General features: G+C 37.3%; 1 pseudogene; it reads left to right on the top strand.

Annotated features, from left to right (window-relative positions):
* Positions 1-16,420, top strand: part of LOC138076007 (small ribosomal subunit protein uS2-like) — a 41,428-nt pseudogene extending 25,008 nt beyond the window's left edge.
* The last annotated feature ends 8,743 nt before the right edge of the window (positions 16,421-25,163 follow it).

Below are 25,163 nucleotides of genomic sequence, written 5' to 3'. Positions count from 1 at the left end.
TTAGAAAATTTTCTACAATATCATCATCAGCCATGACAACAGCACATTTTATTGGAATATGTCCCTTTAAAATTTATCCAAACCTAGTAAATAGACAGCAGCAAGAATTCTTAGTGTTTATGAGATGTTAGAAACACATGCATGCCAATTTCTATAAATGATGTAAAAAGAACAATCTTATATACGATTGGCAAGTGTGTTGGGATTAATTAGACAAATCTGCCAAGTTTTAGACATAGCATTTTGTAGACTTCACATATAAATGTATTAGGGTGGGTTCATATTTATGAGAATGTCCTATTATTTTACTTTTACTTAAACAATGCTGAAAGTTGCATATTAAAAGTGAGGGAGACAACAATCTGTATTCTTTGTTTATAATATGCCAAATATCCCATTATTTAGAATATCCAAGTGTTTAATTTCATTTAGACTCTAATGTTTAGTTAGTGAACTAGCATTTCATTTTGTATCTCAGTGCTATGGCTTCACAAATACATAATCAAGAAGGCAAAGTTTTAGTTCTCCAAAATTAGAGTGTATTCATGAGGTTTATTACGTATTACATAAGAAGTTATAAAATTCCTATTGTGGCAGGACATTAGATAGAATTTTCTAGATATATACTATTCACTGACATGTATCTTATCTTTACATCAACCAAGCCTTTTGACTAATGAGAATAGAAAGAGTATTATTTCACCTGAAAATGTAATGTTCAGAGGGAAACTTTCAAGGAACAGGATTGAATGTTTTTTTCAACAGTTCTTAAAGACTGTCTTGGAGAAGAGAATGGCAATCTACTCCAATACTCTTGCCTGGAGAATCCCATGGACAGAGGAGCCTGGCGGGCTACAGTCCATGGGATCACAGAGAGTTGGACACGACTGAGCAACTAACACAACACAAAGACTGTCTAATAAATATGTTAGGATTAAACACAATACTTTCCACTATTCTTGGAAGTTTTAACACACATTTTAAAGGTTCACTGAAGTGATGTCATGTGTCTATGACAAGGATCCTCCTTATTTAGATTCATTTATCATTATTTTCATTGCAGAAGACTTGTGATACTGAGACGTGTTTGTATGTAAGTGAAGTTCTGGAGTGGACAATTGTATACTTAAATACCCATTTTAGCTATGTTGGTCATTTAACTATATTTCCTTCCCAATAGTTCTATGTAAAGCTAAATCACAAAGTTAAGTGAGAAACTTTTAAAAATCTCACGTCAGAGCCAAAACTTGATAAAGTCTGTGTTAGAAATGGAAGTATGCACTGGTGAATCTGACTTCAAATATCTATTCTCTTAAGACTATATGAGTACAATAAAAATGGATTGTTTTTCACTTTTGATTGGTACTGATTACAAAAGTACCAAATATGTTTACTTCTCAATGGGAGATCTGGTTTCCATGGGGACCAAACCAACCTCATCTGCTGTTTTGCAGACCATGCTCCATGTACCACCTCCACTTTGGCAGGAGTAGAGAGTGGCTGAACACAGCTACCCTGGCAAGTGTGCACAGCCCTCTATACAGTTTCTCCTTCATTTTCCATTCCCTTCCAAGAACAGAGCCCAGGGGGGGTTTCAAAGATGTGCAGCTTTCCTCCCACTTTCAAGTTGCATCGCTTGTGATGCTCTTTGAAACTGGAACATTCTACATGATGATGGTAAACATCCGCCATGTGTCACAATGTTTCTTCAAGTTAAGTGTCAGATTATCTGGCAACATAAATAAGTGCCTATTTTTTATTGTTTTAATGCCTCTGTTACAGATCCTGCACAGATCAATGATATTTCTTACACAGATGGATCAAATATCTATCAGATGCTGGCAATTTGCCCTATTTGATAGATATTTACTACTAATTCAGGTGTACATCCTACACTTAACACAGCTTGCTATGTGCCAAAAATTCTTCTAAGCCTGAGGGATATAGAGATGAGGAAAACGAGTTCTTACTCTCAATAGCTTAGAATCTAGAAGAGAAATAAGAATCACAGAAGCAGTATTTATAAACCACTGTGGTAAGTTTAATGATACAATATTTACATTGAAAGATATGGGGTCACAGCAGGGACCCCAGTCTCATCCAATGGCATTAAGAAAGGCAAAAGGAGGCTTTCTGGGAGGCTGGCTTAAAAGAATGAAGAGAAATCAGATGGTGAAGAAGCAGTAACTTCAAGCAGTAAAGTAAGAAACAGCAGCTTCTGGTTTCAGAGACAGAGGCAATTTTGTGCTTGACCAAAACTTGTGAGGTGAGAAATAGTAAAACCAGTGAGCTGAAGTCAGGTCATCCATTCCCCAGTGAATATTAGAAATTATGGATTTTCTCCAAAGCCACTGAAAAATATAAAAAGGAATCATAATGAGGACCACTGGTCAGTTGTGTGTTATTGAGTAACAAGACCCTGTGAAATATTTGAAGATCATGAAATGCTTAAATAAATAAATGGTCACTTAGGGGACCAGAATATAGCCCTGATGAATGTCAAAGCCAAAACTTTTAACATTTAAAACTCAAGATTTCACTGAATACAGTTCATGTGTTATCTTTAAAATCAATGTGTTACATTTTATTTCTACTTAGCTTAGAAAAGAGAAATATGGTGGGAGGATGGCATACCAGCAGGCCTGAGGACGTGTGAATAATTGTGGCTCCTTGGGTCACTGGCATTTAGTGAACCAATGGACAAAAGATATAGGGAGTCAAGAATATTCTTAAAATTTGAGCTTTTTCCTTTGGGTTATCAAAAAATATAGTGAGTTATTCACTGTCAGAAGTAGAAATGCATAAACCTAATAATTTGAAGGTACTCAGAGATTACTAGTTCAATTATTTTATTTTATAAAAGTGCAAACAAAGATCAAACAGGTAAAATGATTTGACTAAATCACACAGGAATTTCTATTGCTCTTTGTTCATAGGTTGTTTTGTTTTTTTTCCTATTCAGTTGAACAAAGTATAGAATAAACTGAAGATATAAACAGATAATTTTGGGCATTGGGAGAGATATTAAATATAAGCATTATATGGTTCTATCCTAGTCTAACAGTCCATGGGTTTTTAAAGATGTTCTACTTTAAAATTTGATAAAATGTTGGCTAATGAGTTGAAACCCTCTGACTCCTCTCCAGTCAAAACTAATTCATTTGAAATAACCATATTTTCTTTCATTATCTTATTCCTATTACTTTTTTACTTTATACTATTATTATCTTGTTGACAGTTTAAAGTATAAGTTATTGTTTACTATAATTGTTTACAGTAAATTATTATTTAATAAATTTATTGTTTACTAAACATGAATTGATGGGCTATATAAGTAAGACAGTTTCTCTATTATAGAGGGGGGTGCAGCCAGTGGCATGATCATATATCATTAAAACAACAAATCTTATTCCTTAGGAAATTGTCTTTAGCTCATTCTGCTAGTCATTTATAGCAGTGTTTTGCAATAACACAAATAACAAAGCAAGGAGCAATATTAACTTAAAATGTGAAGCCATTCATTATGAGGAAAAACTCAGAATGGATGAAAATTTGTTTCTTGAAAACTAAAAAAAAATCTGGTAAGATGAAAAGCCAAAGATTTTGAATAGTTTAAGAAAACGTCTTTAGAAGTATTTTGGCAAGTACTATTAGAATATTAAATGAAAAGGTAAAGCATTTGTCTTTCATCCGGAATAGTATTAACTATTATTCAATATTTCAAATTAGAAAATGTGTGGACATTTGTGTCTGTGTGGGTGCCATTCAGTTTGGTCTTGGGCAATTGAAATGGCTAAATAACACCCATATGGTAAACAGCTTGGTACGCCCAGTATAAAGGAAAAGGTGTTGGCAGGGAATCTGTGAAGGAGGCATTATTATTTGCACTCTTAGAGGTAATGTAAATGTCCAGCTTCAAGGGCTTTGTTTCTTTGCTTTAGTTTTTTTCTTTTTCCTTTCTTTCTTTCTGTAGAGATGTTAGACTTTGGCTGGGTTTTCATAGAATAGAATATTTTTCAATATTAAATACTCATGTCCAGATAAAAATTACGTAGTTTGTTGCCTTGGAGGGTGATAGAAGGAAACCTATATATTTAGTTTCTATAACAAGAATCAGGGGTATTAGAGAGTTATGGAAAAACATAAAATGATTTTTATCTGAAAAAAATCTTGCATTCTTTATAGGTCAACATGACATGTGAAGGAAAGATAGTCAGTAATAATACTTAATCATATTAACAGTTAATATATACTGAATATCAATCATCTGCCAGGGTCCTTGGAGAAGGAAATGGCAACTCACTCTAGTATTCTTGCCAGGAAACTCCCATGGACAGAGGAACCTGGTGGGGTCTGGGTTCACAGGGTTGCAAAGAGTTGGATCTTATTGAATGACTGAGAATGTCAAGGCCCTTATTAATAATTTCCATGTATTGTCCATTGATCTAACTTCATTTCATTCCCATAATATGTCTATGAAACTAGCATCATGACGATGCTGATTTTGCAGGTTTAGGAACTGAAGAACTGAGAGGTTAATTTAAACCACTGAGTGTGGGGTCAGGAATCTAATCCAGGCAGTCTTGTTCCACAGACATACTTGTCACTAGAGTGGTATGATGCCTTTTTGTAGTAAGATACCAATTTTTTAAATGTTTTTGCAACATTTCAAAAGTTGTGGAGCTAGAGAAGACATTTAATATGATGTTTATAATGGATGTGAGCAAGAGCTCAGAATTTGGAGTAAAGAGAACATAGCTTCACTTCTCCATTCTGCCAGTCTTAGGAAGTATTTACCTTCCCAAAAAGGTAAAGTGAGTCTCACTGTCTTCATCTTTTTTTCTCTTTCTTTTTTATTTTTTAAATTATGGATATGGGTATTTTTAATATATTATAAATTATATTTAAAATATATTTAAGGTTATGGTAACACATTTATAGAAGACTTTTAAAATGGGGACATCTTTTCCCACATAGTGTTGTTTTCAGGATTAAATCTATACGTGTAATGCATTTACTTATTTGCTCGTGTGCTTTCAGTGAACTGTTATTTTTTTCAAAGCAAAGATCTAATGTCTACAGAGAATATGTTGTGTGAACCATTTATCTTCATTTCAGCAGAGTGATATTTGAGCATCAAATAATTTCTGAGGCTTACATTTCTGAATTAGAAGATGAACATTAAGAAATCATTTCCTTTTTTATTTAATTTTGGAAGTCAATAGTACATATACTTAATTCTGGTGCAGTATAATAATTTTATTTCTGAACTTAAGTTTAGAAGATTCAAACTGATGCTCACCAAAAGTAAAAATGGAATTATTTGTCTGTGTTACATAAACTAATGTTTTTAACACACAGTTTAAGACTGCTAACATCAGGGACATTAAATACTATACCTAGACTAAATAAGTAACTCTTTTTGAGGTTTTACATGGATTTTTCAATGGAACATAAAAAAAATTATATATCCATTCCTAGAAATATTTCTTAGTAATTACCATAGAGGGTGATGTGGAAGACAATTCTTATGTTTTCTTCTTATGTAACAGGAATCAAAACTTTTTAAATTCTCACAGAAAATTTAACTAATCTGTTAATTTTTAACATGTTTTGAAATATAAGATTGCTAAAACAAAATATCGTTGAAGTGGAATAATATCTCTTATTAAAAATTAGTCAAAACATGACATAATATCTTAAAACATTTTCTTATTATATTTAAAAATAAATTTTTAGGTATTTTATAAGTACATCATTTAGGAAATGATGTCCACAATATAAGAATATCTTCTGAAAATGAATCTAAAAGAGATTAAGCACTATATTTAGTGGGAATAGTCTGTCATAGGCAATTGAACACAAACCAATTTAAATAAGATATTCCATAAATATGTTAAATAAATAAAAATCTGATGTAGAGCTCATTCATTACATAAAAAGAAAAAATATGACACTTTCACTTTAATAAAGCTTAGACTTTTTATGAATTTTATACTTACACAAAATAAACTATCACTTAGATCTAAATTTTTAAGGATTTTCACTTATAAAGACTCAAAATTGTAGGACTTTGAGAATCATCTGCCTTTTGACATAGATTTGATAACTTCAAATAACTTTTAGTTTCAATTCTGTGGCAACAAGGGAATCATCACCACATGCTGAAGAAACAGTATTATTTAACTCCTCTCCTGGACACTTAAAGGAGCAGCCTACAATGTGGTTTGGGACAGCTGGCTCCCATGTGCCTTGGTTTCAGTATTTATCACAGGGGTAGATGAACCTCACCTTGAAATGTGGGCAGAATAGTCTCTTCACTCAGCGCGCAGAAGGCTATGTGGCAGGGTTGAAATCAATATTCACACTTGCCCTGTGAAATCTACTTGATTCAAAGTTTTCCCTTTGCGGTATTAGCAATGGTAAAGGATGATATTCAGCTCCATAACCAGTTGGAATTCATGAATTTCAAATTAAAATTTGAGTCTTCTATAGTAAAAAAAAAAATCATATCTTCTCCATCTGGGGTTCATGGAGAGACTTCAGGGGACCAAGGGGCCCGGAACCAAGTTGAGACTGCGTGCTGTTCCACGTGTATGCACGTTTTTCTATGAAGCAGGCTCTTAACGTCTATACTTCTGTTGCATTCTCAAGAGGATATGTAAACTATATTTATATATAAATATATAAAAAATATATTGTTTTATATATATATATATATATATATATATATATATATACAAAGAATGTAAGAATCATTATGTTGAGAGAAAAGGAACTCCAAACTTCTGTCACATGTTTTAAAGAAGCCAGGAACAATTGACCTAAGTTTAAATTTTGTGTCAAAAAAAATTGCTTTGTACAGGCTCTCTAAATAGTACTCAGAAATGCCGTGAGGCAATCAGGGAATTATCTTGAATATAGCAAGGGTGGCTGTGAAGGCGCATATAGCGGCTGAGGGGAGCTACCCCAAGTTCGAGGTCGGGGGGGTGACCTGGAGGAGCAACCCCACGTCCAAGGAGCGGTGGTTGCGCGAGCGCAGGAGGGCCTAGAGGAGCTATTCCACGTTCAAGGTCAGAAGGGGTGGTGATGAGAAGATACCCCTCATCCAAGGTAAGGAGCAGTGGCTGCGCTTTGGTGGAGCAGCCGTGAAGAGGTATGCCACGTCCAAGGTAAGGGAAACCCAAGTAGATGTTGCAAGAGGGCATCAGAGCGCAGGCACACTGAAACCATAATCACAGAAAACTAGTCAATCTAATCACACTAGGACCATAGCCTTATCTAACTCAATGAAACTAAGCCATGCCCTGTGGGGCCACCCAAGATGGACCAGTCATGGTAGAAAGGTCTGACAGAATATGATCCACTGGGCAAGGGAATGGCAAACCACTTCAATATTCTTGCCTTGAGAACTCCATGAACAGTATGAAAAGGCAAAATGATAGGATACTGAAAGAGGAACTCCCCAGGTCAGTAGGTGCCCAGTATGCTAATGGAGATCAGAGTAGAAATAACTACAGAAAGAATGAGGGGATGGAGCCAAAGCAAAAACAACACCCAGGTGTGGATGTGACTGGTGATAGAAGCAAGGTCTGATGCTGTAAAGAGCAATATTGCATAGGAACCTGGAATGTTAGGTCCATGAATCAAGGCAAATTGGAAGTGGTCAAACAGGAGATGACAAGAGTGAACGTCGACATTCTAGGAATCAGCTAACTAAAATGGACTGGAATGGGTGAATTTAATTCAGATGACCATTATATCTACTACTGTGGGCAGGAATCCCTTAGAAGAAATGGAGTAGCCGACATAGTCAACAAAAGAGTCTGAAATGCAGTACTTGGATGCAATCTCAAAAATGACAGAATGATCTCTGTTCATTTCCAAGGCAAACAATTCAATATCACAGTAATCCAAGTCTATGCCCCAACCAGTAATGCTGAAGAAGCTGAAGTTGAATGGTTCTATGAAGACCTACAAGACCTTTTAGAACTAACACCCAAAAAAGATGTCCTTTTCATTACAGGGGACTGGAATGCAAAAATAGGAAGTCAAGAAACACCTGGAGTAACAGGCAAATTTGGCCTTGGAATATCGAATGAAGCAAAGACTACTAGAGTTTTGCCAAGAAAAAGCACTGGTCATAGCAAACACCCTCTTCCAACAACACAAGAGAAGACTCTACACATGGACATCACCAGATAGTCAAAACCGAAATCAGATTGATAATATTCTTTGCAGTCAAAGATGGAGAAGCTCTATACAGTCAACAAAAACAAGACCAGGAGCTGACTGTGGCTCACATCATGAACTCCTAATTGACAAATTCAGACTGAAATTGAAGAAAGTAGGGAAAACCACTAGACCATTCAGGTATGACCTAAATCAAATCCCTTATGATACAGCGGAAGTGACAAATAGATTTAAGGGCCTAGATCTCATAGGTAGAGTGCCTGATGAACTATGGAGGGAGGTTCCTCACATTGTACAGGAGACAGGGATCAAGACCATCCCCATGGAAAAGAAATGCAAAAAAGCAAAACGGCTGTCTGGGGAGGCCTTACAAATAGCTGTGAAAAGAAGAGAAGCAAAAAAGCAAAGAGAAAAGGAAAGATATAAGCATCTGAATGCAGTTCCAAAGAATAGCAAGAAGAGATAAGAAAGCCTTCCTCAGCGATCAATGCAAAGAAATAGAGGAAAACAACAGAATGGGAAAGACTAGAGATCTCTTCAAGAAAATCAGAGATACCAAGGGAACATTTCATGCAAAGATGGGCTCGATAAAGGACAGAAATGGTATGGACCTAACAGAAGCAGAAGATATTAAGAAGAGGTGGCAGGAATACACAGAAGAACTGTACAAAAAAGATCTTCACGACCAAGATCATCACGATGGCATGATCACTCACCTAGAGCCAGACATCTTGGAATGTGAAGTCAAGTGGGCCTTAGAAAGCATCACCACGAACAAAGCTAGCAGAGGTGATGGAATTCCAATGGAGCTATTTCAAATCCTGAAAGATGATGCTGTGAAAGTGCTGCACTCAATATGCCAGCAAATTTGGAAAACTCAGCAGTGGCCACAGGACTGGAAAAGGTCAGCTTTCATTCCAATTCCAAAGAAAAGCAATGCCAAAGAATGCTCAAACTACTCCACAATTGGACTCATCTCACATGCTAGTAAAGTAATGCTCAAAATTCTCAAAGCCAGGCTACAGCAATACATGAACCGTGAACTTCCAGATGTTCAAGCTGGTTTTAGAAAAGGCAGAGGAATCAGATATCAAATTGCTAACATCCACTGGATCATGGATAAAGGAAGAGAGTTCCAGAAAACATCTATTTCTGCCTTATTGTCTATACCAAAGCCTTTGACTGTGTGGATCACAATAAACTGTGGAAAATTCTTCAAGAGATGGGAATACCAGACCACCTGACCTGCCTCTTGAGAAACCTATATGCAGGTCAGGAAGCAACAGTTAGAACTGCACATGGAACAACGGACTGGTTCCAAATAGGAAAAGGAGTACGTCAAGGCTGTATATTGTCACTCTGCTTATTTAACTTATATGCAGAGTACATCATGAGAAACTCTGGGCTGGAAGAAGCACAAGCTGGAATCAAGATTGCCAGGAGAAATTCAATAACCTCAGATATGCAGATGATATCACCCTTATGGCAGAAAGTGAAGAGGAACTAAAAAGCCTCTTGATGAAAGTGAAAAAGGAGAGTGAAAAAGTTGGCTTAAAGCTCAACATTCAGAAAACAAAGATCATGGCATCTGGTCCCATCACTTCATGGCAAATAGATGGGGAAACAGTGGAAACAGTGTCAGACTTTATTTTTTGTGGCTCCAAAATCACTGCAGATGGTGACTGCAGCCATGAGATTAAAAGACGCTTCCTCCTTGGAAGGAAAGTTGTGACCAACCTAGATAGCATGTTCAGAAGCAGAGACATTACTTTGCCAACAAAGGTCCATCTAGTCAAGGCTATGGCTTTCCCAGTGGTCATGTATGGATGTGAGAGTTGGACTGTGAAGAAGGCTGAGCGCCAAATAATTGATGTGTTTGAACTATGGTGTTGGAGAAGACTCCTGAGAGTCCCTTGGACTGCAAGGAGATCCAACCAGTCCATTCTAAAGGAGATCAGCCGTGGGATTTCTTTGGAAGGAATGATGCTGAAGCTGAAACTCCAGTACTTTGGCCACCTCATGCAAAGAGTTGAATCATTGGAAAAGACTCTGATGCTAGGAGGGGTTGGAGACAGGTAAAGAAAGGGACGACAGAGGGTGAGATGACTGGATGGCATCACTGACTCCATGGATGTGAGTCTGAGTGAACACCAGGAGTTGGTGATGGACAGGGAGGCCTGGCGTGCTGCGATTCATGGGGTCTCAAGGAATCGGACACAACTGAGCGACTGAAATGAACTGAAATGGATAAAGTGATACTGAGAAGACTATGCCTGAGAGTCTGAAATACATAATCAGAGGGAGGGGTAAAAGTTAGAAAGTGAAAACGTCATCAGCAACTATTTAGTAAGAATTATCTACCAGCCACTGAAGTAGGCATGTTACATATGTGAATATAGAGCGACCTCAAACATCACTTGGCAGTTATCACCATTATTCTCAACAGACAGATTACAAAAGGAAACAAAAGTTAAGAATCTTGATGAAGTTAACACACAGAGCTGAAGAGGGAGATCTGAAGTCCTCACCAAGGTCTGACAAGACTGCAGTATTTCCGATATATCATGATTTCTTGTGTTTAAAATCTTAGCATTCTATAAGTAAAAAATTTGAGGAATTTTGTTTTATTCACCAGTATGTAGGGTTAAGTTGGTTGCCTAGAACAAAATAGGAACTAAGTGTAAAATGACTGCATCTAGCCCAAACTACCATTTAACAGAGAAAATATGAGAACAAGAGAGGGAAAATATCTTATTAAAGGCCACTCACCTAGTTAGTGGCAAAAGTAATGGAAGCCCAATATCCTGTATCCTAGAAAAATATGTTGTCTACTGCATATGAGTGGTAAAGCCCATTCCAGAATACCTCTTTATCTTGGATCAGTACTGCCTCTCTGAAGTAGATGACATCTTTGAAATTATTCTGTGTAATTGCACCCACTAAACACTCTATCTGTAACAAGTTTTCATTCTGTTCTTGAAAAGAATTTGTCCTTAATTATGATATAGTTTCCTTCATCTGGTATATTTTGCTAATGTTCTTATTTTGTCCTTCTGATCTATAAAGAATCATATAATTCTTCACATCCTATAAATTCACCTTCAGTATATGTCTAGCAAATAAAAGAGAACATGTCCCAAACTGACTCTTGCAATGCAATTTGTGCTGATCACAGAGTTCAGCTTTTGGTTTAAATTTTCAATTGCTCCAGATGTATGGTTTATTCTGAATCCTGATAGAACTTTTTACCTCACTTTAAGCAGTCATCAAGCTTTATAATTATTCTTGTTTGTGTATACATTTAATCTTTCCTAAAACAGAACTTATATGTGATTTTATATCTTACCTACAATAAATAACTCTTGTTAGATGCTCATGCCTTGCTAATAACCGGGTATTGCTCTGAATTAGCTGGGGCTTTGAGGTACTTCTAGTCCTGAAAAGTTATTTAGTAGCTACAATATTTATAGAAGCTCAATTTTCCCTCAACAATTACCAGGCTACTTCATTGTCCTTTTACATTTCCTCATATATCCTTAATTGATCTCTGTACAAATGTATATTTTCTGATCATCTATTTATTAGGTAGAAAGTTAGGCCTGAGCCTAGCAGAAAAGGATGCAAGCAGATCTCTAAACCCCACCCCAGTCAGGGGCTAACAGGGCCCAAGAGAGCTCACAGATATCTACAAAATAACCACAGAGACTTTTCTAACTCTGGGACCTGCATCCTAGGTACACATATGATACAAACTAACCATAGGGGCTTCTCCAACTCCAGTATGTGAGTCCTTGATACACAGCTGTGTCCCCAAGTGACCTTAGGCAGCCAGGAGCCCATTAACGGCTCATGAACATTCAATACACACATACATCTGATTATAACAGACCGAATTATGGGAAAGACATGCTCAATAGAGCCTGTTGTTAGGTAACTTGCAACTGTCAAATCAAAATCGTCCGTCCAAGCCCCTTAGATGAATATGTAAAAGCCATATCTTGAAAACACTGTACCTCATCATTCCAGCACCAGTACTTTTCTTGCTTGGCCCACCTCTCGCTGAGGTAGTCTTTCCTTAGTAAACTTGTTTTTGTCATAGGTAGGACTTCAGATTCTTCTTGTATCCTTGCCAAGTACTAACGCCCACGAGGAAGGGTCCTCTTTGATGCTCCCAAATCCAGTAACATATTAATTCATTGGCCAACACTGATCTCAGCTCCCAGTTGTGTCTTTTAGTTGTGGTAAAGATTCTCTAGGCTGAGAAAATTGTTAATTTTGCTAAATATACCTCCTGATATCAATAAGATACAATTATCATCAACTTCTTATGAAATGAAAACAATATAAAACAAGGCCACATAGGCCCCAAGGAACTATATTTTCTGAGGTACAGATTACACTTTAAATTCTGAATTTTACTTTAAGATACTGTTTATCTCTACCTTTCAAAAATATGGAGAGAAACAGATATATATAAATATAATTGAAAAAAAAATTAGTTATATTACAGTTACCTCAGGTTTTTCTCCCCTTTCTATGGGAAATATACTTGGCTTTAGCAAAAAGTATTGGAAGAGAAAAAAAATTGCATCTAATGTGTATGCCAGACACTGCTGAGGAAAATCATCCTACTTCATTTGTTTACCATGTTCTTTCAAAGTAAATTTCCTTCAGTTAAAGGGAGATTGTTAATGTCAGATCTTTCTATGTCTAACCAAAATATATCAAATATGGTTTAAAGAGCTGACTCACATTATGTCTGTGTATTGTACAAAGGGTGCATTAAATATAAGTTTTTAATAACCAAGAAATTACTGATAGACAATCCTTAAAAAGAAGCCATATAATGAATGTGGGATTAAGCCCTTAACAAGAGTCCTTGATACTTGCAGACATCCTGCAGCTCTCTGAATTCCCATCATGTTTTTAATCATAATTGCTTTCTTAGCACCCATCTGGGCTGCTATCAACAGAGGCCTATTACTTCCAGAAAAGAATAAATAGGGAGGCAAGTTAATTCTTCGGAAGCTCCAGTTCTGCCTTGGTGCAGATTTCTCCATAATAAAATAAAAGAAGGAAGCATTAAAAAAAAAAAAAAAAAAAAGATTTAACTGAAGCAAGTATCCCTAAATAGATTATTTTCCACAAAGAATCAGTGGGTGCTAAATGTTCCCTTGTTGGCTATAAAATCACTGGGGGAGAAATAACAATTCCAGCAATCACAGCATTAGTTTAACCCTACGAACTTAGATACAAAGAAAAAATGAAAAATACTTTCAAAAGACCATCCTAAAGAAGGCCACACAATTAAGATGGTCATTAGTGGGAGGTTTCCAGCTTCTTTGCTTTTGCTCTGGAAGGGGCTCCATAGGGTCTATGATTACCCTTCAAAGCATAACAATATGTGTTTCTGTTCATGGATTTGGGGGTTTGAATATGTTATTAAAAGAGTCGCTGTAGTTTCATCACTTCTAGTATCTCCTGGGGCATTGTATACAGCTGCATTCAAAGAAAATGAACTGTTTTAAACTTGATCATATTCGTCCCTTGGGCTCATCTGATTACAAAATTGCCCAATGAGCTGTTACAGTATTTTCAACTAATTAAGTAACACATATATAGGAATTTCTTTCTTCCTTTTTTTTTTTTTTTTGCCTTTATAGTATATGTTTCACCTGTCTCTAACAGTGTGAATGTCTCAGTGTTTATTGTGCTGCCAAAACACTCAAACCACATCCCTAAAATACATCTTTTCTCACATCCCTCTTCATGTCATGGAGATGAATAGTGCACATTTGTTTTGCCATTTTATTGATTCTTAATCAGAGCCATTAAAGAGCTTCAATCCAGGAACTCTGAGAGCTACATTTGACTACCAGATCATGCAATTTCCTAAATCAGTGGGTGACAATTCAAGAGTCCTTTGGGACATAGTTACTACACTGAAGCAAGGAAACAGAAACACATCTTCAGTAAAAGAAACTGTCACATAGAGGAAGAAGTGAATCCTTCAGAATGTGTATTTTTGCCATGTTGCAAATTTCTCTTTGAAATCAAGGAATGATGGATTAAAAAAAAAAAAAAAAGCCATTCAATGCTGCTGAGAGAGGGTTCCATGCAGCACTGTTTTGGGATCCCAGCTTAACTCAAAAGGAAATTTTTGTAGTGTCTAGAATCCTTGTTGTACTACAAATGAAGGAAGAATATGTCCTCAAATTCCTTGTAGCAGGAACCCATCAGGTGGCACCAATCTGGACTTTCAAATTGGACAGTACATCTACAAAAGGAAAAGCGATGGCATCCACATCATAAAAACTTAGTTCCCAAGACGTAAGATCATGACATCTGGTACCATCACTTCATAGATGGGGTAAAAATAGAAACAGTTACAGACTTTATTTCCATGGGCTCCAAAATCACTGTGGACAGTGACTGCAGCCATAAAATTAAAAGATACTTGCTCTTTGGAAAAGCTATGACAAACCTAGACAGTGTATTAAAAAGAAAGGACATCACTTTGCTGATAAAGGTCCATATTGTCAAAGCTATGGTTTTTTCCAGTAGTCATGTACCAGTGTGAGAGTTGGACCATAAAGAAATCTGAGTGCCAAAAAACTGATGTTTTTGAGCTGTGGTGCTGGAAAAGACTCTTAAGAGTCCCTTGGTCAGCAAGGAGATCAAACTAATTAATCTTAAAGGAAATCAGCCCTGAATATTGATTGATTGGAAAGACTGAATGCTGAAGCTGAAGCTCCAATACTTTGGCCACCTGATGTGAAGAGCCAACTCATTTGAAAAGACCCTGATGCTGAGAAAGACTGAGGGCAGAAGGAGAAGGTAGTGAGGGGATGAGATGGCTGGATGGCATCATTGGCTCAATGGACATGAGTTTGAGCAAACTCTGGGAGGTGGTAAAGGACAGGGAAGCCAGTGTGCTTCAGTCCCTAGGATCGCAAAGAGTCAGACACGACAGAGAGACTGAACAGCAATCACATCATAAATCTGAAGAGAACCTGGGAGAAGCTTCTTCCAGCAGCTGTGTCATTGTTGCCATTGAGAACAGCTGATATCAGAGTCTTACCCTCCAGGAATGTTGGCTAGCGAGTTGTACTGAAGTTGGCTGCTGCATCTGGAGCCACTCCTACTAGTGACTGCTTCACTCCTGGAAGCTTTACTAAGCTGGATCCAGGCAGCTATTGCTCTGTGTAACACAGACTCTCCTCTTTGTTATGTAGATGTTGCGATCTGAGCAAGAGCAAGGGAAATCACTCAATGGATCTGATGTGCAGGATGCTGGCCTAGGAAGTTCTGCACACACATGGCATCATGTCCCCCTGAGCAACCATGAGAGGTCTTGCCTGATATTTGCTTCCAGGGATAGTAAAGAGATTTCTAAAAAGGCTTGTGACCAAGGAGGAAGGTCAGGGCAAATGGACCAGTCCAGCTTCTGAGTTTGCTACTACTCAATCTGAGGTTGCAGACTAAAGACACAAAGGAGTCCTCTGTGTCTATCCAACAGTTTCCTACTAAAGATGGTGATGGGGCTTCCCTGGTGACCCAAATGGTAAAGAATCTGCCTGTAATGCGGGAGACTGGGTTCTATCCCTGGGTCAAGAAGATCCCCTGGAGAAGGAAATGGCAACCCACTTAAGTATTCTTGCCTGGAGAATCCCCATGGACAGAGGAGCCTGGTGAGCTACAGTCCGTGGGGTCAAAAAGAGTCAGGCACCACTGAGCGGCTCACACACACACACACACACAAAGATGGTGGTACTCAGTCCACCACCAAAGGCTCATGGGCAGCTCCCACTGCTCAGGCCACTGAATGGCTAAGAACAACCCCTAGTAGTTTTAATGTGCTCCTTAATCTTAAGAATTAAGGGTGGGGGGAAATAACCAGTTTCTTTGAAAAAAATGATTCAGCAATACAAGTGTTATGGATAGAATGTGTACCCCTAAAAGGCATGTATTGAAGCCTTTCCCCTCAGTGTATTTGGAGACCAGGTCCTTAGGGAAATAAGTAAGGCTAGATGAGGTGGATCCTGATCCCACAGGACTGGTGTCCTTAGCAGAAGAGAAAGACGCACTACAACTTGTACCCTTTTCCCTCAAGAGCCAAGGGAAGAAGCCATCTGAGGACCCAGAAGGGGCAGCTGCAAGCCAAGAAAAGCACTTTCTTCAAAAACCAACCCTGATCCTGCTTGCACTTCTGACCTCCAAACTGTGAGAAGATTAATTTCTGTGGTTTAAGTCATCCTAGTCTGTGGTACTTTTTTATGACAGTCCTAGCAAAGTAGTACAGTGAGCTCTAAGGAGATTATTCTATAGGAGAGCAAGGACAGTTTTCCTAACTCAAAAAGAAATAGTTTGTTGTTTAGTTGCTCAGTTGTGTCAGACTCTTTTGGGACTCCATGGAGCCTGCCAGGCTCCTTTTTCCATGGGATTTCTCCGGCAAGAACACTGGAGTGGGTTGCCATTTCCTTCTCCAAGGGATCTTCCTGACCCAAGGATCAAGCCACTGAGCCACCAAGGAAATCCCATATAGTTCAAAATAAGTGAGTAAAAGTACAGTTTAGTTCAGTTCAGTCACTCAGTCATGTCCAACTCTCTGCTGCCCCATGAATCACTGCACGCCAAGCCTCCCTGTCCATCACCAACTCCCAGAGTCTACTCAAACTCATGTCCATCGAGTCAGTGATGCCATCTAGCCATCTCATTCTCTGTCATCCCCTTCTCCTCCTGCCCCCAATCCCTCCCAGCATCAGAGTCTTTTCCAATGAGTCAACTCTTCACATGATGTGGCCAAAGTACTGGAGTTTCAGCTTCAGCATCACTCCTTCCAATGAACACCCAGGACTGACCTCCTTTAGGATGGACTGGTTGGACCTCCTTGCAGTCCAAGGGACTCTCAGGAGTCTTCTCCAATACCACAGTTCAAAAGCATCAATTCTTTGGTGCTCAGCTTTCTTCACAGTCCAACTGTCACATTCATACATGACCACTGGAAAAACCATAGCCTTGACTAGACGAACCCTTGTTGGCAAAGTAATGTCTCTGCTTTTTAATATGCTGTCTAGGTTGGTCCATAACTTTCCTTCCAAGGAGGAAGCGTCTTTTAATTTCATGGCTGCAATCACCCTCTGCAATTATTTTGGAGCCCCCAAAAATAAAGTCTGACACTGTTTCCACTGTTTCCCCATCTATTTCCCATGAAGTGATGGGACCAGATGCCATGATCTTAGTTTTCTAAATGTTGAGCTTTAAGCCAACTTTTTCACTCCCCTCTTTCACTTTCATCAAGAGGCTTTTTAGTTCTGTACAGTAAATGCCAAAAAAGCTATATTCTTGCCAGGATAATCATAAGAACAAAATGCTATAAATCACTGTCTGTTTTCATTCAAATCTGCAGTAGAATCAAAGGACTGTACTAGTCACATGTCACAGAGCTTCTCAGAATCCAGCATACTTCCATGTTGTCTCTTAATGACCTATATATGACACCATCCTTTTTGATAGTGGACTTTGAGATGCTGCAGTGAAATGCCTAAAGATGGCATAAAAGCTCATAATACATTGTGGGGCTGAAGGCCTGTGCCTGAGAGGTCACAATCCATCAAAACGCAGTAGATAGACAGTCAATTCATGATGTTACTTGGAACAGTGCTATCTTCAATATCTTATCAGATGCCTGATTTTTATTAAATTAATACAACACGATAATATAGTGAGTGTGATAGTTGCAAAGTTGTGTAAAAGTAGGTAATATGATTGCTAGAATCAGATCTAATAATATGCCATCTCAATAAGGTTTATTTGACTTCATGAGAAAATTTCTTCTTATAAAGGAGATATTGGGTAACTGAAATAATGAGATTATGTTTGTGAAGTTCCCACTGGCATTATTCAGAGGGTACCTCAACATTCTATTTCCTAGTTATATGTGTGTAGCCTAAATGTCTCCCAACCCCCGAGCCTTTCCCATGATTAGACATAAATCTCTTTTCATGGAAGATGCAACAGCCATCACAGGACTGTGGATGATCGCTTAACTTTCTGTGCTTTCTCTACTACTTTGGATTCTCAGTTCTCTCCTGCCTTCTCGTTTCCTTCAGCTGCTGTTCTTTGTTGTGGCTCCTTCTACTGCCTTAAACGGGCAGAGACCATTTCTTCTGTATTCACCAAAGTAAATCTAATATGAAACTTCTGTGCAGAACAGAACTTTTACTGAAAATTTGGAAGTAACAGAGGAAAAATATCCCCAACAAAAGAGGAAAACATAAAAACTGCTATTTTCCTGTTGGTTGCTCTTGTAGCAGGGAATTTTCTCTAGCTTGCACACATTGCTGAGGATTTTTTGCCAGTCCTTTCTTGTCCTTGGGAAGGGAGTTTTCAGTTTTCCCAATGTTTAACTTATGCAACCATAAGGCAACTGCATAATCCCAATTATTTCATTTTACAAAGCAAATTATCTTTCATTTTGTTTTATAGTCTTTCATCAGACCAACACTGAAACATATATCTCAAATTATTATTCAGTAAAATTGCATTTTTACTCTACTGTCTTAAAATCTTTAATACAGATTCACTAATCAGATTATCGAACAGTTCCATCACCCAAAGCTCACTTGTTCTATGCCTTATAGAAAGCCCTCTCCCATCCCTAAGCCTTGACAACCGTTCATCAATTCTGTATCACCATAGCTTTTTGAGAATATCACATAAATGGAATCATAGATTATGTAACCTTGAGGGTGTTTTCTTTCATTCAGCACAATGCCTTGAAATTCATCCAAGTTATTGGATGTATCAATCATTTCAGCCTTTTTACTGCTGAATAATGTTCCATTGTGTGGATATACCACTGCTTATGTCTCATATGCTAAAGAACTTTTGAGTTGTTTCTGGTTTAGGTGATTATAAATAGGATTGCTGTAAAATTCTGCATAGAGATTTCTGAATAAGCATGAGTTTTGTTTTGTTTTTAATTTCTCTGAGGAAAATATCCAATATTTCCCAGAACATCCAGTAAATGTCCAGTAAAATATCCAGAACAGGTAGGACATATGGTAAGTGCATGTTTAACTTAAAACAAAAACCTGCCAAACTTATCCAAAGTAGGTGTATCCTTTTTTTTTTTTTTTGCATTCCTATCAGTAATGTATGAAACTTTCAGTCATTCTACAGCATCAATCACACTTGTATTGTCAGATAATTTTTAGCTGTTCTAGTGTTCTTGCCTGGAGAATCCCAGGGACGGGGGAGCCTGATGGGCTACCGTCTATGGGGTCACACAGAGTCTGACACGACTGAAGCGACTTAGCAGCAGCAGCAGCAGCAGCAGTAGGTATATAGTGGTATCTCATCATGCTTTTATTTTATATTTCCCTAATAGCTAACCATATTGAGCATTTTTCATATGCTCATTGTCCATCCTATATCCACTCTGATGAAGTATCTTTTCAAGGCTTTAGCCTACTTTCAGACTGGGCTGTTTGCTTTTATAATAAGTTTTCAGAGTTCTTCAGATATAAAAAAAAATTGTCTCATCTACAACATTTTCTGATTAATTTCTAAAGGGCAGTTTTTCTGATGTTTTCTCCCATTACTACTTAAAAAAAAATACAATCTCGAAAGAAATACCTTTTCCATTTGCTAAGCCTAAAATCAGTACCTATGTTCATCATCTGTATTCCTCTCTTTGTGCTATCTGTCTTATGCTCCTTCAATTACATTCTTCTTGATAGTTCCAAAATCTTTTGCATGGTCCCTTCTTTCTTTTAATGTTAAAATCTTTATATTGAATATAGACATAACTTGTGACTCCTAAGTCACTGCCTTTCTGTCATTGCCACTAGGCTTCTTGAAAAATGTACTATACTTTCTGCCAAAGTATAGTACAACTTTGTAGTACTTTATATAACTTTATAGTATTTATGCAACTCAAACTCTGTTTTCATTATCATTTTAAAAATGATCTCAAAACAATCATCAGTGACCAGCAGTTTCCTCTTTTGAGGGCCTCTTTGTGTTCATTTTTAGATGACGCACTTGCCTACGACTTCTCTCTAGATAATGAAATTATCACAGAGAAATCAATCATTGTAGTTACAGAGAAAGAGTAAAGTAAATATTTTTGGAAACAGAATCTTATGCTTTCTGAAAAAAATGTTTTATAGAAAAATTCATGTGGATAAAAGATGCAGAAATGCTCAGAATTTAGCATCCACATAAAATTTAACTGGGTATATTTATATGTGAAAGGCATTTGTGTTCATGGTATCTTGTTTCATTTGAACTCGTTCTTCCAGACTGAAGTATGTGAATTTGGTTTACTGATGTAATCTTTCAATGCTTTGTTTTTCTGATTTGTAAAATGGAGATAAAAATAGTAGCTAACCCAAAGAAGTTTTGTAAATATTGTATAAGATTATGAGTGTAAACCCAAAAAAGTTTTGTGAATATTATATGAGATTATGGGTGTAAAGCATTTATTAGAGTAACTGAAATACAGAAAACAATTAATAGGTAATCTGATTTTTTTCTTTTGCAGTATTTCTCTAATTCATTTAAAAATACGTTTTAAAGATATGACAGTTCATTCAGCATGAGTCATTGACACTGGTGACCTATAAATTTTGTGGAGCTTTGAACAGTTTTTTCCTTTTAATTGTGAATGTCTAGACGTAGAATATATGGTGTTTATGTGCCTTTTACATATGTTGGGTAAGTTTTCTCTTTGCTTGCCTGCAGAGAACCTCTACATAAACCAGATTTGTAGAGTTTAACCAACTCAGTGGGAACTCTACATTATGAATGTATTTTAACTGACAGAGAAGAGAATCATGAAAGAGTTCAACCAAAAGTTTGAGTGCTAATTAACAAAAAGCTTGTGCTTAGTTATCTTTTCTTTCTTAAAATCAGTTACTTGTAACAAATTATTACATAGATTTTTGCATATAATTCAGGTCCCAAGATATTCCTGGGGGCTTTTTTTCTGTGTAATTCTTTAAAACATTCTGCATTATCTATCATCTTAGGAGTTTGGTGATTTATTCTCTGTAGCATAGCATATGCATACACTGCAGGATTTTTGTTTTGCCTATTTACTTCCAAAGACTCCCTTGTCTAAATAATTCTGTTAAGAGTTTATTGTATAAACCACATTGTCTTTTTCTTTTTCATTTTTAAGTATTCACCTGTGCTCTTATAATTCCAGTTTTACAAAGAAGCAAAGGCTATTCATCAGATTTAACTGAAAATAGCTCTTCTTAGGACTGTTTCTTTTGGCAAGAGCAAAGAAGTGAATCATGTAAAAGGAATCCATTAGAATCATCATACCCAGCATTCCTAGAAAATAACATATTTATGGGTTTATGGCTAATTATAATAATGTTCCTTGGTAATATCTTGATTTTATACTTGAACACACAATAGAAAATTGCTCAATGTTCTTATTTCTCTTCATCCACTAAGGATGGAACAGTTATTTTGAAACAAGTTTCATGGGCATGTGGACTATGCATCTGTGTGTGTGTTGGAGGGGAGCGGTTAAAATCTTATTTTTTCCTGTAAATATCTGGCATATATTTATTTTAAAATGGTTTTTAATATGTTTTGGTTAATTTTTTTAAAGGTGCACAAGAATCTTTATTATATAGGATGTCACCTCTGAGTGATTTTGAAATATTCAAATTTTAATTTAACTAGTTTTAATGTTGGTTTCAAAATTTTCACAGTAGAATAAAATTTGTTATTTCAATGCAAATGCACTTGTTATTTTTTGTTGTTGTTGTTTTGTAAAACATTCAAACAATACAAAGTAGATGAAGCCAATGGATCGCATTACCACATCCATTGGTGATAACATAATATGGCTTTATTTAGGGCTTGGCCTGGTAGCTCAGCTGGTAAAGAATCCACCTGCAGTGCAGGAGATGCAGCTTTGATTCCTGAGTTGTGAAGTTCCCCTGAAGAGATAGGCTACTCACCCCAGTATTCTTGGGGTTCCCTGGTGGTCAGATGGGAAAGAATCTGCCTGCAATTCAGGAGACTTGGGTTCAATTCCTGGGTAGATCCCCTAGAGGAGGGCATGGCAACCCACTACAGTATTCTTGCCTGGAGAATCCCCATGGACAGAGGAGCCTGGTGGGACACAACCAAGTGACTAAGCACAGCACACGTGTCCACACATTAAAGTTGATGAACCACAATATTACTTTTTTCTCACAATTTTTCAACTCCCTTAGATAAAGGAAACTCAAGTAAATAACATTAATTTGAAACTAGTTGTGCAAAGTATTTCATCTAGAAAGGGGAGAATCTCAGGTCAAATCTCCTGTAGTCCTTTACCTTTTCATCTCAAAATTTACTGTATGTACTGATTACCTAGTGTTTTAGTCAATCTGGGCAGCTCTAACAAAAATACCATAAACTGGGTGGCTTAAGCAACACACGTTTACTTATTATGGTTCTGAAGGCTGGGAAATCCAAAATCAAGGCACTGATATAATAGGTTTCTATTGAGAACCTCTTCTTGGCACATTGCCCTTAGGCTTATCGTGTCCTCACATGGCCAGAGAGCTCTCTAGAGTCTCATTTATAATGACAGCAGTCCCATTCATGAAAGTTTCATTCTCATGACCCAAATACCTTTCAAAAGTCCCCATCTCTAATTGCCATCCCTTTTGGAGATGGATTATGGTTTTGTTAGGTAGTTAGAATAGGAAAAAGGGGTCCAAAATGGCAGCTAAAAGACAAAGAAGGGAAAAGCCCTCAAAAATAGAACAAAGGAAGGTCTGAGGACTGGAGCGAGGACCTCAGATAAAACAAACAGCCCTCCAAGCTAGCCCAATTTACACAGAGCAGGCTTAGTGGGAGGAGACAAGTGTATAAAAAGAGGAAGCCTAGAAGGATTGAGGCCTTTCTTTGTCTTTTGGGTCATTGTCGTCCCACCCTCACTCCTTGAGGGTGTAGTATCCTTTGTTTTTCCTAATAAAACTGAGCTATGACACTGGTCTGTCTGTTGCTTCAACTTTTTGCTGCGGTGAGACAGAACAGAAGAAATTACACACTCCTACAACAGTTTCAACATATATTTTTGGGGGAGGACATAAACATTCAGTCTAGAATACCTAAAGAACCTCGCTAAAGGCAGATTGTGATTCAATACATTTGGGGTGTGACCTGAAATCCTGCTTTTCTAATGGCTCCTAGGTAATACTGATACTTTCCCTGTCTAGACTGGGCACTATTAAAAAAATTATTTAATAAGGCAATTTAGAAAATACAAACAAAGTTTATTTAACATTTCATGAAGTGGATGGTCTTTATTTGCTGCTGCTGCTAAGCTGCTTCAGTCGTGTCCGACTCTGCAACCCCATAAATGGCAGCCCACCAGGCTCCTCTGTCCCTGGGATTCTCCAGGCAAGAATACTGGGGTGGGTTGCCATTTCTTTCTCCAATGCATGAAAGTGAAAAGTGAAAGGGAAGTCACTCAGTCGTGTCCAACTCTGAGACCCCATGGACTGTAGCCTACCAGGCTCCTGCGTCCATGGGATTTTCCAGGCAAGAGTACTGGAGTGGGTTGCCATTGCTTTCTCTATTTGGAGAACTGCAAAATGGGGCAGAAGACAGGAAGTTTTTATAGGATAAAAAATAATCAACAAAAGAAATATAGGAAACATGATTGGCTAGGGCCATATAGTTAAAACTTTCTTGGCATGGGAATGAACAAGAAAACAGGTACAGAGTTGGCTTGGCATTCCAGAATTGGCTATTGGATGTACTGCATGTATTGTGAAACAGAGCATTCATAGTGATACAAGTGTTACCTGAGTTTTGGTGTATTGTCATGAAACCCCAGGCAGGAATATATCCATCTTGGACCTAGAAATTTATTTCATCAGTACTGTGATTATTCTCCAATATTCTCAAGTTTCTTATGGGGAGTCAAGGCCATCTGGTAATAAACAGGGTACTCTATTACCAATGATTTCTATTTTTTTTTCTTTTTCCTTTTGATGTGCAAACTTTGTAAACTTTTTGTTTTGGCCTTGGCATTCATGTCAGACATTGAGAAGGGAAGAGGTGTAAAGATCCAAGCCTATCTTTGTACCAGATGCCAACAATGTTCAGACCCATTTGGATCGAAATTTTCTAGTTCATTATGGGTAGGTGCTGCCTGTCACAAGCTGTCAGTGGACCTCCATGAATGGGGCTTAAAGTGGTCATTTCACTGCCTTGCAGATTCTGGCATCCCTACAACTCCAGGCATCATGATTCTCAAAGGCCGAAAAGGATGCAGTCTTGCAGAAAAGCATAAAAAGTATTTGGTATTTTAACTTGTGTAATTTTGATTGTTTAAAGGAATATAGAAGTTCTTAACTTTTAGCAGAATATTTTATTGGCTTTTAACAGTTTGATGCATAAACATCCTAACACCACTTCTAGTCCTGTATGGATTCCTAAGTATGTAGGTAGTACCTAGTTAAGGCAAGAATGGTTGCTCAATTCTTTCAATAACAGCTGGATCTGGATTTCCTTGTTACATCTTTTTAAGTGAAGAAAACATACAGAGGGAATATGGAAATGTAATTTATAAAAGGTGAGGGAAGAGACTTCCCTGACCTCTAAAGAAAAATAAAGCAAGACATTTGAAAGCTCCTAATGCTATTGCCATGTTTAAGGCATTTCTTATATTTCTATTGCTTTTGCTTTGTTTTCCCAGAATAGCTTGTTATTTGTGGGCAATTGTCTGGAAATGATAGGAAATTATTTTTAAATTGTAGACATCAATATGTTACAAAGCCTTTGCGTTAGGCACTGGCTTCTATAAATTTATAAGAAGAATTATTGAAAGGAGCCAAACTCAAAGAAGTGTGAATCATCCAAACATTTTAGACCATCAGGGACTCAGAGGTTCTTGTACTTGTAAACACGAAAGCAAGTTTAACAACAGGCTTTGTTTTGCA

The sequence above is a fragment of the Capricornis sumatraensis genome, chromosome 1 (genome assembly GCF_032405125.1).
Source record: "Capricornis sumatraensis isolate serow.1 chromosome 1, serow.2, whole genome shotgun sequence".
NCBI classification, from domain to species: Eukaryota; Metazoa; Chordata; class Mammalia; order Artiodactyla; family Bovidae; genus Capricornis; species Capricornis sumatraensis.
This window is presented reverse-complemented; position numbering and strand designations above follow the sequence as displayed.